Source organism: Sus scrofa, chromosome 4 (assembly GCF_000003025.6).
Source record: "Sus scrofa isolate TJ Tabasco breed Duroc chromosome 4, Sscrofa11.1, whole genome shotgun sequence".
NCBI lineage: Eukaryota > Metazoa > Chordata > Mammalia > Artiodactyla > Suidae > Sus > Sus scrofa.
In genome coordinates, this window is record NC_010446.5 from 51,875,595 (window position 1) to 51,889,977 (window position 14,383).

The 14,383-nt window shown below is 34.9% G+C and overlaps 1 protein-coding gene across 18 annotated transcripts in view; it reads right to left on the reverse strand.

The window, feature by feature from the left end:
* Nucleotides 1-14,383, reverse strand: part of RALYL (RALY RNA binding protein-like) — a 774,288-nt gene that overhangs the window by 90,223 nt on the left and 669,682 nt on the right. The window lies entirely within an intron of this gene.

Here is a 14,383-nt window from a genome sequence, read left to right on the forward strand (position 1 = left end):
TACTTTTAAATATTTATTTTTTTCAATGTAATTATGTATCCAAAGAGCCTTACAACATGGTGTTCAATTGGATATAATGCCAATGATCTTGGTCTCTGAGGCCTTGAGTCCCCCGGTTCCCCCATTTAATTAAGGTAAGTGTCTCTGTGTCTTGTTTTATGTTAACTTTTTCCTTAAGTTTCACAGCACTCGTTCTTCAGCCCTCACCTGCTGAGCTGGTCTCGGCAAGTTTAAGAACATGATAGATCTCCACAACTTATTTAACTTACATCTAAAAGTCTGTACATTTTGACCAATATCTCCCCATTTCCCTCACCTCCAGCTAACCACACTTTTACTGTTTCTATGGGTTTGGATTTTTCAGATTCCACATATAAGTGATACCATGCAGGTTTTGTTTTTCTCTGATTCACTTCACTGAGCGTAATGCCCTCAAGGTACACCATGTTTTCACAGATGGCAAATTTCCTTCTTTCTCATGGCTGACTGATATTCCATTGTATATAACATACCCATCTTCTTTATCTATCCACCTGATAACAGACACTTAAGAAATGATAATTATGTGATGTGACGGATGCGTTAACTCATTCTGTGGTGGTAATCATTTTGCAATATGTAAGTGTGTCAAATTAACATCTTTAATAGCTTAAGCTTGCACGACATTATATGTCAATTATATCCCAATAAAGCTGGGGGGAAAAAGAATATGTTTGTTGAATACAAGTGTATATACAATAGCATTCATGTTTGGATAATACAAATGAGTTTCTCAAAGCCAAAAAGAAGGAGAAAAAGATATATAATTTTAAGAATCTAGTGGAGAAATTTCTTTTTTTTTTCTTTTTTATGACAGCACCTACTATCGAAGTTCTTGGGCTAGGGGTCAAATCAGAGCTACAGCTGCAGGCCTATGCCACAGCGCAGCAACACCAGATCTGAGCCACATCTGCAACCTATGCTGCAGCTTGCAGCAATGCCAGATCCTTAACCCACTGAGTGAGGCCAGGAATCCAGCCCCACATCCTCATGGACACTATGCTGGGTTCTTAACCTGCTGAGCCATAACGGGAACTCTTTGTTGAGACCTTGTTTATGAAACATGATACCTGGAGAAAGAAACATTCTAGTTATTGGAACAAAATTCTTTGTGATTTTTCCATACATAATCTGATTTAGCTTTAACAACAACCTATAAGATGTAGCATGTTATTCTAATTTTACAGGATACTGAAGCCTAGAGATATTAAATGCCTTAAGTAACACAGATAAGTATTTAGTACAGCATTATCACTTCATATGCTCATTTACCACAACTTGATTGAGAACCTATATGTCAGGAACCCTACTAGTCACTTAGGTTTAGTGAAATAGTTTGTTTTTTGCTCATGAATTTCACATTCTAGTGGTGATCAAGATGGCCTTAAATCTCACCCAGCTTGACTGAACTAAAGACAGATTTCTTTGTGAATAGACTTTCCACTTCTCTTTTCTTAGAGCATTTACTTCAGAAAACTTGTAATTGTAAAGTCTCTGCCTCTCTGACATGTAAATATTCTCCTAGACTCTTGCCTTGTCTTTCTGAAGGACCTGGGAACTATCTTTGAAATTAAATAATAACATTCATAATAATGAGAATAATTAAGTAGTGTTGAGAAATAACTGATTCTAAAAGATAAATTTGATATTAACCAAGTGTCAGACATGGTGATAGACATTTTAGATGCATTAAATAACTATTGTTTGATGGAATAATTATTTCCAAACAGAAAATTCTCAAATAATTTTCAGATGTGACAAAATAAATGCAGAGAGGATATGTGGCTAAATTGTTTTATCATCTTTTTTTCTGAAGTTCTTTTAAAAAATATTATAACCTCAGAAAGTGGAGTTTAATAGCAAGAAGAAAATGTGACATGTGGGCCAGTTAATAAAAGCGTCACTAATATGGATGAGAATGATGTCATGGATTCCACTCATATGTCTTATACCTTTAAGAAATACACTTTAATAAAAAAAAACTTCGATAGTTTATCAGACTTCTGGAAATTTAAAAGTTCCTGAGGGAAAAAAATTATTTTTTATTTTTCTCAGGTGATGGTTAAATTATCCTGTCCAATTTGCTTATTTTTCTTCAATCCTAACTGCTAAGGCATATTTATGAGAACGATTTAGAACAAAGCATCCTAAATTGTTTCATCTCCAAGAGCCACTTTCTGCCATCATGAACTCAATTTTACCTGTCAAGTTAGAAATGAAATAATGTACAAACAAGTCTGGGTAATCTTGACAAGGCTGCTTTTGTTTTACTGGCTTAGACTTTTAGCAGGAATGCCATGGCTGTAGTTGGCTCAGGGCATAAGCTATAAAATCAAGCTGGATTTTGAAGGAAGAGAAAGCAATTCAAGGAGCTGAAGAGAGATCGCCACAGGGGAAGTCTGATTCATGTCTGCCATGCTTTCCTCAGGATTCCTCCGGCCCTCAATGATTCTGTTTTTTTGTTTTTGTTTTTGTCTAATATTTTTCCCTCCTTCAGATTCTTGCACTCTCAAAAAAATTCCTTCTTTTTCTTTCTGTGTGAGTCTCTGTTTGAAATTAGCTGTCAAAAAATGGCATTGCCTTTTTCGGTATATTCAGCTCTGTAAGGTATATTATGTATCCTAGAATTGTGTTGCTGAGAAAAACTTGTCTTTCATATTAAAAAATATCCCACTGTTATGCTATGATTTGATCTATTTTGGCTTTTTAAAAATTATTTTATTTTTATTAGAGTATATTTGACTTACAGTGTTGTCAGTTTCTGTTATATAGCATGGTGACCCTGTCATCCAAATATACATATGCACTCTTCTTCTCATACTCTCTTCTATCATGTTCTATCCCAAGAGAATGGATATAGTTCCCTGTGCTGAACTGTAGGGCATGACTGCTTATCTTTTCCAAATGCAATAGTTTGCATCTACCAACCCCAAACTCCCAGTCCATCCAACTCTCTCCCCCTCCTCTTGGCAACCACAAGTCTATTCTTTATGTCCATGAGTCTGTTTCTGTTTTTCAGATAGGTTCATTTATACCATTTGAGATTCCACATAAAAGTGATATCGTATGTTATTTGTCTTTTTGAATTACTTCACTTAGTATGAGAATCTCTAGTTACATCTATTTTAGCCTTTAAAGGAAAAAACTTTGCAGTTTCCATTGCAGTCATTTTGTCAGACAATCAGTTTCTTATGCCATTGAAAAGAAAATGATAAAAAATTAGATGTTTAGGGGATTGTCCAGGAGGAAACTAAGTCTAATAAATGTGAAGGTTTTTGTCATCTTGGAGCATGCTTAGTGCCAAATGGGAAGTGCTTGACTTTCTAGAAAAGTAAAATAATAATTTTGAATGTTTAACACAAAAATAATTTATATTTTATTTTTTAAATCTTGTGCACATCACAACTTTTCTTCTACTCTTCAATGTATTCTATTAGCTCAGATTCCTTTGAAAGTTAATAGGAAATAAGAATTAGTAAAGCTAATTGATTAGAGTTGCACATTCACACTTCCTTTCATTTTGGGAGATTAAATGAGACCTAGTAAATTTCCTGGAATGTCATTCAAACTTTTTCATTTCTGGAAGAAGAAATCACAACTCATTGGATTTTTATAATATATGTGATTAATTTTATATAATCACTTTGAATTCATAAAACAGCTTCATATGAGTAGACTAATATACAGAAGTACTTCCTTTTACTTTCTACCACAGAATATCATTAAAATATAATCTGAATGATTTCCCTGGTGTCCTAGCAATTAAGGATCCAGGATTGTCATTGCTGTGGCTCAGGTCACTGCTGTGGTGCAGGTTTGATCCCTGGTCAGGGAAATTTTGTATGTTATAGGTATGGAAAAAAAATATATGTATATAAAACCTGAAAGAATATTAATAAACTTCCTAGCATAAAGAGGGAGGCTTTTAATGGTTTCTTAACAGATAACCTACAAATAATAACTACAAATAATTACTGGAGCCTTCTTAATCACTATATCTGGATTATATTGAATGATCAATTATTAAATACATATTGCATACTTATATAAATTATTGGATGCTTATATGAAGCATAATACTGAGATTTGTGAATAATAATATCATATCTGCAGAACATAGCTTCTAAAGGAACAGCAATCTAAATTTAAGGGATTAGGCAAATACACATATGAACATAATTCAAAGCCAAATTTGTTAAATGCCAAAATAAAAATAAAAACTACCATGAGAGATTATAGGCAGAAGTAGGCTGTGATTGGATACAGAAATCAAATAAGGTTTCATGAAAGAGATGACATTTTAATTATCCCTGTAAAAGCATATAGGGATTTAATAAGTGAACATTCAAAAGTTAGTCCTTCTAGATGGTCAAGAATTATTGGTAGAAAAATATGGAACAAATACGTAGAACAGTGTCTTATGAAGTTTGTTATCTCTCTTTAGCACAACTATTCTTCAGAATGCCTGTGGAAGTCATGAATTCAGAAGTTAAAATGTAGGCTACCTAAATTTCCAGAGCACACTTTTCTCTATGGTTGAGGTTCTTAGTGAGGCAAAAATTTCCTTAAAAGCACCTACAGACTCTCACTTCTAACTTGTAAAATTTGATGTGGGTTTCCAACACAGTATATATAGTTGAACATATATACAAAGATTTCTAACATAATATGTAGACAGAGATATGTCTATTTTCACTTTACAGAATACATATAAATCTGTATATTTGGAGTGTGTGTGTGTGTGTGTGTGTGTGTGTGTGTAGACATATATTCAAAATGTAAAAACAGTGGCAAAACCTATTTAGTCTAAATTGCATTGATAAAATATTCAATTGACTACCAAGAATTTTGGAATGGATTACGGCACATTTATAGAATTCCTGACTAACAGTGGGTAAGGACCCAATTCCTTAGAAAGATAAAGTGACTAAGAAGTTCAGGGATTAAAATAGTCCACGCAGTACATTTAAGAGTTTCCGTCTCTAGGAGTTCCTGTCGTAGCGCAGTGGTTAACGAATCCGACTAGGAACCATGAGGTTGAGGGTTTGGTCCCTGGCCTTCCTCAGGGGTTTAAGAATCCGGCGTTGCTGTGAGCTGTGGTGTAGGTTGCAGACGCGGCTCGGATCCCGCGTTGCTGTGGCTCTGGCGTAGGCCGGTGGCTACAGCTCCGATTCGACCCCTAGCCTGGGAACCTCCATATGCCACGGGAGTGGCCCAAGAAATAGCAAAAAGACAGAAAAAAAAAAAAGAGTTTCGGTCTCTAAATTGCTATGAGCCAAGCTTAGTGTCTCATACATTCAAAGGATGATTATTTTTTAATTGAAGGATGTGTGAAGAGTAACTCTGGGAACAAGAAAGAGGAGAAAAAAGGAAATATTTTTCTCCCTCTGGCCATGTGAACACAGGGATTCTCATTTTGGAAGTACCACCTTGAATGGGGTATGCTTGTTACCCTTCTCTATGCTGTGTTCCCATAGGAAGGATATATAATTCCAAAATCAAGTTTAGTTTCCACTTCTGTCTTCTAATCTAGAATGAGTGACTATATATGTATATGTGTGTATATATACATATGATTCTATTAAGTTCATGATTACTTTATAAAGTTACAAGGAGAATGACATTTGATTTTTATGTTCATGACACATTTGGTAGTAGAATGATAAATGTGAAAGCAGGAGTCATTTATCTAGCAAAACATCTAGTCAATGTGAGGGGCCTGCCTAGAGATATACAGTCTTGCCTGGACCAGGAAAACGGTCTGCAAACTGGCATTTCTGGTCCCCTCTCCTACCCATCATGTATGCTGCTAATGATTAGAAAGCATTCTTTTTACAAAATATCAGAAATAAACAAGAACAACAACACACCCTCAATTACTCCCCATGGTCTTTAAGGTACTGTTCAGAATTTTCAACATTCCGCACTCTCCACAATGCAGAGCCTTCTTCTGACATTCTTTTTTTCTTTTAACTTTTTAAAATTATAGTTGATTTACAATGTTGTGGGAGTTTCTGCTGTACAGAAAGGTGACCCAGTCTTTTTCTCATATTGCCTTCCATCATGTTCTGTCCCAAGAGATTGAAAATAATTCCCTGTGCTAGACAGTAGGACTTTGTCATTTATCCATTCTAAATGTAATAGTTTGTATCTATCAACCCCAAACTCCCAGTCCATCCCACTCCCTTGCCCCACCCCTTTGATAACCACAAGTCTTGTTCTCCCTGTCTGTGAATCTATTTCTATTCTGTAGATAGGTTCATCTGTGCCATATTCTAGATTCCGCATATAAGTGATATGGTGTTTGTCTTTCTCTTTTTGACTTCGCTTAGTATGAGGATATTTAACAATTCATTCAAATACTCTTAATCATTCAGCCATTCCTAGCACTACTCGCTGGGTGGCACAGAATAGCTCTTTATTATCAGAGACATATATTCTTGCATCTCTACACAAACTTTTACATTAGCCCAACTGCTTGCTCAATAGAATATGTCCTATTTATGGGGATTTGCTCAAGCTCTTCATCTGTCAACACATGTATTGTTCCATTGAATATGTATCTATCCTTAGGGCCTAACTCAAGACCCACATCCTCCCCAATTAAAAAGTTTGTTGAGTTGGACTAAACTCCACTTACTGTTCTATTCCTCGATCATAGTTTTTTGTATTTACATTTGACTCATGCTTGTCAGCACTCTGCTTTTCCTGTCACATAGCTAATCTATACAGATTTATTTCTGTTATCCTTCCTTTCACAAACCAGTATCTCTAGTCTATTAATCATTCCTGTCTTCCTTCTTTGAACGTAATCTAATTTGTCTGAATTTCTTGACACTGAAGTTTTCAGGGTAAAATATTCCAGGAGGGCTCATGTCAAAATTCTGTAGGAGATTATATACCTTTTTGTTCTAGCTGAATTTATTCATAAATGTGCAGGTTTCATTCTCACAACTTCTTCTACATACTTCTATCTGAACATATTATATTGTCATTAACTGTTCATGAGTCTATCTCACTAGATTTAGAGCTCTGCAAAAAAAAACAAGGTGTTTCTAGTCACCCAGTAGATATTTTTTGAATTGAATATTAGAATTATACAGAAATTTCTGCCATATTTATTATTATTACTTTTTGTAGGAATACAAAATAACTATATTATAATTTTCAAACACCTGAACATTAAAATTAGGATGCTTAGAGCATTACAATTGGATTAGACCATGTTGGGTTAAAGTTTTCTGCCAATAAATAACAATTTATTTCCTATTAGCTCTAAAACTGCTTTCTCTTTGCTGTTGCTTTGTGATAATGGAGCTGGATCCTGTAAACGTTGTTCCTTTGCAGCTGGCACCGTGGTAGGGTTTGCCAGTACAGGGTGTTTGGAGGAAAACTGAAAAGCACTGAAGAGGAAGGGGCTTCTTTTTCCAGATTCCCACCTGTTTTTCGCCTTGTTTCTCTGGCACAGCTGTCAGCACATTACAAGAGACCCACTGCTGCTCACTCTTGCCCCTGCAGGATGATGCTTACTCATTACCCACAGTCCACCAACACGCCAACAACTTTCTCTGCCATCTAGTGAGCTGCAGCCACAATCTCTCCAATAGTTTGTGAACTCAGCCCAGGAGGGAGAGGCTCTTCAGTTTTTTTCCTTCCTGGATTCTCTCCTTCAGTCATAGAGATAGGAATTACTACCTACATTTTCTATTCTGATATTCTTTTGTAGTCTCTTTTACCCCCTTTAAGTAGTTAATGGTATTTAACTAGTTAATAATTCTGCATATTAAAATTTCCCTGTAAAAGTGGCTAGTGTGATTTCTGTCTCTTGTCTCCTGGTTGGATTTTAACTGAGACAATCCAGTTTAGGCATTCTTGTATTCTACATGTTTAAGAATGACCCCATGTGATATGTAATCAAAGGGTACAGGTGGTCTATTTGCTGTTGGTTTTTTTGTTGTTGTTGTTGTTTAGATGATTTATTTATTTATTTATTACTTTTATTTTTTGCCTTTTTAGTGCTGCAGGTGCGGCATATAGAAGTTCCCAGGCTAGGGGCTGATCTGAGCTGTAGCCGCCAGCCTCTGCCACGGTCACAGCAATGCCAGATCCGAGCTGCATCTGCAACTTACACAACAGCTCAGGGCAACGCCAGACCCTTAATCCACTGAGCGAGGCCAGGGATCAAACCCATGTCCTCATGGATACTAGTCGGGTTTGATACCACTGAGCCACAACAGGAACTCCCAGGGGGGATCTATGTGTAAAGACACCTTTTTTTTTCATAGCTTGTGCATTTGATATTTTTATTATTACTATTATTTAACTTATTGGATTATAATGATTTTCTAAAAGGTTTTCCTTCAAGGTAAATATATCAATGGCACATATTCCTCATGGTATAAACTAGCTTATAAACATCTTTAAGATTAGACAAAGGGATAATAATAATAATAGTAAAAGAATATCAATGATAATGTTAACAGTTAATATTTACTGAATCCTTAGCAATTGTCAGTCACTATTATAAGTGCTTTGCATATAATCAAATCATTTAATTGTCTTAAAAATCCTATGAGTTAATATTAATATTATCCTGATTTTATAAATGAGAGAACTAAGGTAACATGACCAATCAAAGACCAGAGCATAAACCATCTTGTCTATGGCTTACCAGATATTGTTGTAAGAAATATTGTGGTACTTTTATCAACTGCAAGCTCAGTGTAAGCCAGGAGGTTGATAGCACTCCCATAAAGCTAATGAGATCTTAGAAGGCATTAAATGAACTGCAGCATCTTTAAAAAAGGAAGTAACAACAGCACTGGACGTTCGCTTTTGAGACATCTCTGTAAATATTTGGTTTAGTGTATTTCAGTGAAGCTTCAGTAGGATTTCAACCAACTGGAGTGAATACAGATGAAAGAAATTAGGATGGCAAGAAACCTCAAAACAATGCCCCAATATAGAAATGGTTGAATAAAATAAGAATGTTTAGTCTAGAGAAAAAGGTCTTTGGGAAGGAAGGAAGCTAATTATTTAAATATTTGAAAGGCTGTCTAGTGGAAGAGGCATTGAATTTATTCACTGTGGCTCCAGAAGGCAAGACAAGTATTGAAGAGTAGTAATTACAAGGAAGAATGTTACTGCTAAATATAACAAAGGAATAGAATAATGAGTTCCAAATATCTCTAGCTTCTAGTAGTTTGGGAAAGAGAATAAAATCATAAAAAGGAAAATACTGTGGCAAAACTTTGTATGATCTACTATAGCACAGTGTAACAGACACAGACACCTCAAGAGAGCCCCCAGACTATTTTATTAGAAATTTTACAGAGAAGAGAATTAATAATTATGTATTTCTGGGATCTCTTCCAAGCAAAAATTCCAAATGACACTGTTTTTATTAAAGTCAAATGACATTGTTAAAATGTAGCATTTATCCATTCACATACAGGTTTTAAGAAGGTGGTGACCTGAACCTGGCTCCCTTTTCTTTCAGTACCAATTCCAGTCTTTCTGGCTCTCTTCAGTCAGATTGATGCAGGAATAAAGAATAAATAAAAATTGGACTTTCATATTATCTAAAAAGAAATAAATAGAATACTTTTTCCAAAACCTATGGACCACAGAAAGCACCTGACTGAAAACAAAAATATATAGTTTTAGATGCTTTCATTGTTAAAGTCACAAGATGAAAAAACAGTCTTAATCTCATCAGAAAAAGAGCAACACCATAAGTCAATGTAAACTATGTTGAAGTCTGGAAATCTATAAATATGATCTGATATGAAAAGAAATGAAAGGAGCAAAAATATTATTTTCATCAGCAGATGATAGAGAGGAATTTGGTAAAATTTGAGGCATTTCTTATAATATGTCCTAAGTAAAATAGTAAGAAGAAAACTACTTAAACACAATAGATATGTGCCCAAAACAAAAAGGAATTATCTTAATATAAAATAGCAAAACCATAGAGTTCCCATTGTGGCTCAGCAGTAATGACCCCAACTAGTATCCATGAGGACTTGGGTTCAATCTCTGGCATCACTCAGTGGGTTAAGGATCTGGCATTGCCATGAGTTGTGGTGTAGGTGGCAGACATGGTTTGGATCTGCTGTTGCTGTGGCTGTGGCTTAGGTGGGCAGCCACAGCTCTGTTTCAACCCCTAGCCTGAAAACTTCCACGTGCCTCATGTGCAGCCCTAAAAATACAGGGGAAAAAAAAAAGTAAAACCATTTAAATTGAAATCGAGATATTAACTTTTATCACTATTATTACTCAAAGTTATTTTGGAAATTTAGGACATTTTTAGATACTCAAGTTTGTCTTCTATTATGCACCTGTACTTGGTTTTAAAGTTTCCCCTTTTCACAAAATACTTAGTTCTATGTTCCTTTTATTACAAACTCACATTGCACTGAACACCTATTACCTAAGATGAGTGTTTCCCACAAATGTAAAATCAAAAGGGGCATATTGAATAATTCTTCCACTCCTCACTGACTTGGTTTTCACTCTTTGCCAATTTTTACTTTCTGTATACAAACATGGCTTGTTGTGGTTTCTATTTTATTCCCACTGATTAATACGTTATTTTGTTTATTTTTTTTTTAATCTTATGGCTGTACCTGTGGAATATGGAAGTTCCCAGGCCAGGGAGTTAAATCTGAGCCACAGGTGTGACAATGCTGTAGCTGTGGCAATGCCAGATCCTTGTAACCCACTGCCAGGGATCAAACCTGCTCCTCCAGAGAAACCTGAGCTACTGCAGTCAGATTTTTAAACCACTGAGCCACAGTGGGAATTCTCAAGGCAGTTCTTATCCCTAAGTTACATGTTTGCAAAAGAGACAATCTCCCTCATAATTGCCACGCTTCAGAATTTTCTCTTATATTCTCATCTTTGATGAACTTTAGAAATGTCAAAAATTTCTCACCACTCCTACAATCATCCTTAATAAATCATTTAGTCCCCTTCATAATGTTCTCAGTTAAAGAGCATGACTAAATAATTGTTATAACTTAAGTTAATCCTTATGATGTCAGTGTCTAGGGTGGAAAAAAACAGGCTAGCAACTACATTTATAATTTATAAATAATTTCTATCTGTGTTTGGTACATGGTATAACTTATTTTCTGTTGATATCTTTCTGTCACCTTTGTAAATAAAAAATGACACAGCTGAACACAGAATTATTGTGTTACAATCCTTTTCCTAAAAACTACCTCCATTATTGTCTTCACATCATTAAGAAAACTGGGTCCAACTTTATTTTTTCTGTTGAAATTTTTTCTCTTAAAATTAGCTTTTTCTTTTAGTACGGATATATATGTATATAAAAGTTTCTTTACACTTCAAATATTAAAAATGTCATTAAAATGAATGAATTATACTTTACATTTCATTACTGACTCATGTTCTCTTTGGGAATGTCTTTTATTTACAGATGAAACTCAATGTTCTTTAATCAAATTTTTTCTATGTTCTTATTTTGCCACTTTTCTTTCCTCTACTTTGCACAGGGAATATTTATGTATTTCCCTAATATCGCTGACTAGATTTTTTTTTCCCTTTAGTATAAAGTTTACCATTTATTGCTTCAAGTGAGGCATTGCACTTAATCTGGAGTTTTGTTAAAGAGTCAACTGATATTTTCTAGAATAAATCTCTATCATAACCTACTAATGTTGCTTAGAGGTACTTTTCTTCTGAGCATTAATGAGCTAAATATTTTTTTTTTTCCTTTTTAGGGCTGCAGTCAGGGCATATGGAGGTTTCCAGGCTAGGGGTTGAATCTGAGCTACAGCTGCCAGCCTACGGCAAGGCCACAGCAATGCCAGATCTGAACCACATCTTACTCTTCCCTTTTGTATTCAATTAATAACAAACTGGTAAAAGCAATTTATGGATTGGCACTGTTTTACTGAGTTCACCATGAGAAACACTAGTCTCATCTACCTTTATATCTTGCTTTTCACCTAGCAAAATGACTTAAACAGAATTTTGCACTTCATGAATCTCATCCAAATATAATTGCACTGATATTCAGAACTAAGGATAAAGATCCTGGAAATGAAGTCTTGATTAGAATTCAATGGCATCATAACATCCACTTCTTGTTTTTAACTTGCGCTTTGAAGGTTTACATGTTAAGACATTAACACAAAATATTTTCAACATATTATATATTTAAGTCTAAGTAGTTTTGCAGACTTCATTAGTCATTGTCAAAAACACATGCCTAAATATTTTACTCAACTCTCCAGCAATGATAATTTGATGCTATAATCTTTGTAACATGGAGGGAAAGCTCAATATTCAATCACAGCAACAGGGAACTATTTATTCTTGTAGAGTAAGTTGGTTTAGAACAACGGCTGACAATGTTATCACATAATATTTTGCACACACTCTTACAGTGCCCTTCAAATAATGATTAGATGAACTTCCTGGAATTGAACAGCTTTTCATTGTACAAAGGGCGGAGATGCTCATCAAATTCTTTCTCAAGAGCTTCCAAACAAAACCTGATGACTGAAGAAAATTAGGTCTGAGAACTTTGATTTCTTGGGCAGCCCTGCTAACCTGTGACTTGGTGGTCTTACATGGGAACCTGGAATACTAGGCCTGCCGTAGGCATAGTGAGAGTATTGTGGATTATCAAAGGCCTATGATTAAAGAACACATTTTAAAAGTGATTTCTCCAGAGAGCTTCACTTTTTAAAAGACTTTCAAGATTTTTTTATATCTAATTGGGCTCTAACATATACTTCATTTAAATATGCCTGCATGGTATGATAATTGAGCCAGTATCTGAAAGAAATGTCTCATCAAGTGCTTTATCTTTCATATGCTTTTCATTGAAGCTAAGGGGAAGCGACAGTCGGGAGCCGCTTGCTGTTGAATCAAACCACAGGCATGGTTATGTCATTTTGAAGTTGAACATGGCCTACAGGTTCTAAATGGTGAATTTTGAATGTGATCTAGTTAAAAGTTCACAAAAGAAATAACAAGGTATCTAAAAACATAAAACATTTGGGGGCTGGATTTTCATTTTAATATACACCTTAGCATGCCAAAATACAGTTCATCCATGCATTTTTTTTTTTTTTCTAATAAGCTCTTTAGAGCACAAGTGATGCCTGGCTTTTGCTAACATTTGGCCACTATGATTATGCTGTGATAACTGATTTGTTCTGCAGAGTTAAGTAGGAAATCTTCTGAATTAAAATATTCTTTACTTTGAAAATGTCATTAAAAGCATTGAAAAGGTCACATGTTGAGATTGATGAAATAAAGATCAGTCATTCTTGGCTGGATGAACAGAATTTAATTGGAAAGTGAGGCTTTAAAACTTTTGCCAGCACTTTTATAATGCAAATCTGGGATTCACAATGCCTCTAAAAGCAATAAATAACTTTTTATGTACATAATTATTTTCATGAATAATTAAAGCTATATTTAGGCATTCATGATGATTCAAATGAGTCTGAAACTCAGAGGAGAGCATCAAGTGTTAGTATGCAGGAAATTGGCAGCTCTTGAAACACTTTCCTGCAAGGCCAGGCTCCACTCCAAAATGGCTCCCAATATGCTGTGTGACCTTATGGAGATGACATCACCTCTCTGTGTCTCAGTTTTCCAGTATTAAAAGAGTTACACTATCTGTTTTCTCTATATGAGAATCAGTAATGACCCAATGAACAACAAAACAATAAAGGCTAATCAAAACCTTGGACCCTCTAAGATGAGCACTTACTGCTGGAAATGATTTAGATAATCAAGTGTGATTCAATTGCAAAGTCAGCCTTAGGTGTATTTTCTGGAGTTAAAAAAAGGAGAAAGAATTTATTCTCTTCAAATGTGCTTAACTAGTTTTCCTTCCTTGGAGGTGGGTTGATTTTAGATGCATGGAAGTAAAGCACTTTATTTATTCTGCATACTTATTTCTAGTAAGCAATACTTTTCAGGACAGATTTTAAAAGTATAAATAAAACTAATATCTTATTTTAAATGGAATTAATAGCACTCTCTTTGTGAAATGTTTCTGCATAAGACATCTAAATTACCTGAGCCACTATTTCTATTTTATTTATATATATATTCAATAAATATACCTTCCAGCAATCAGATTATATGCTTACTCTTTCCAGTGTGTCTTGACACTTCAAAAACTCATTCCTCAAAAACAGTGATGGTGGGCAATAAGAAAACAGTGGTAGTTGTGTAAGTTAGTATACCTGTCAAAGTCTTGATTGTTAAAACAAGATTTTTGACTCCATGATATCACTCAAGATTAGTTTTTCTCATGAGTGGAGTTTTAGGTATGCCAACTTCAGTTATT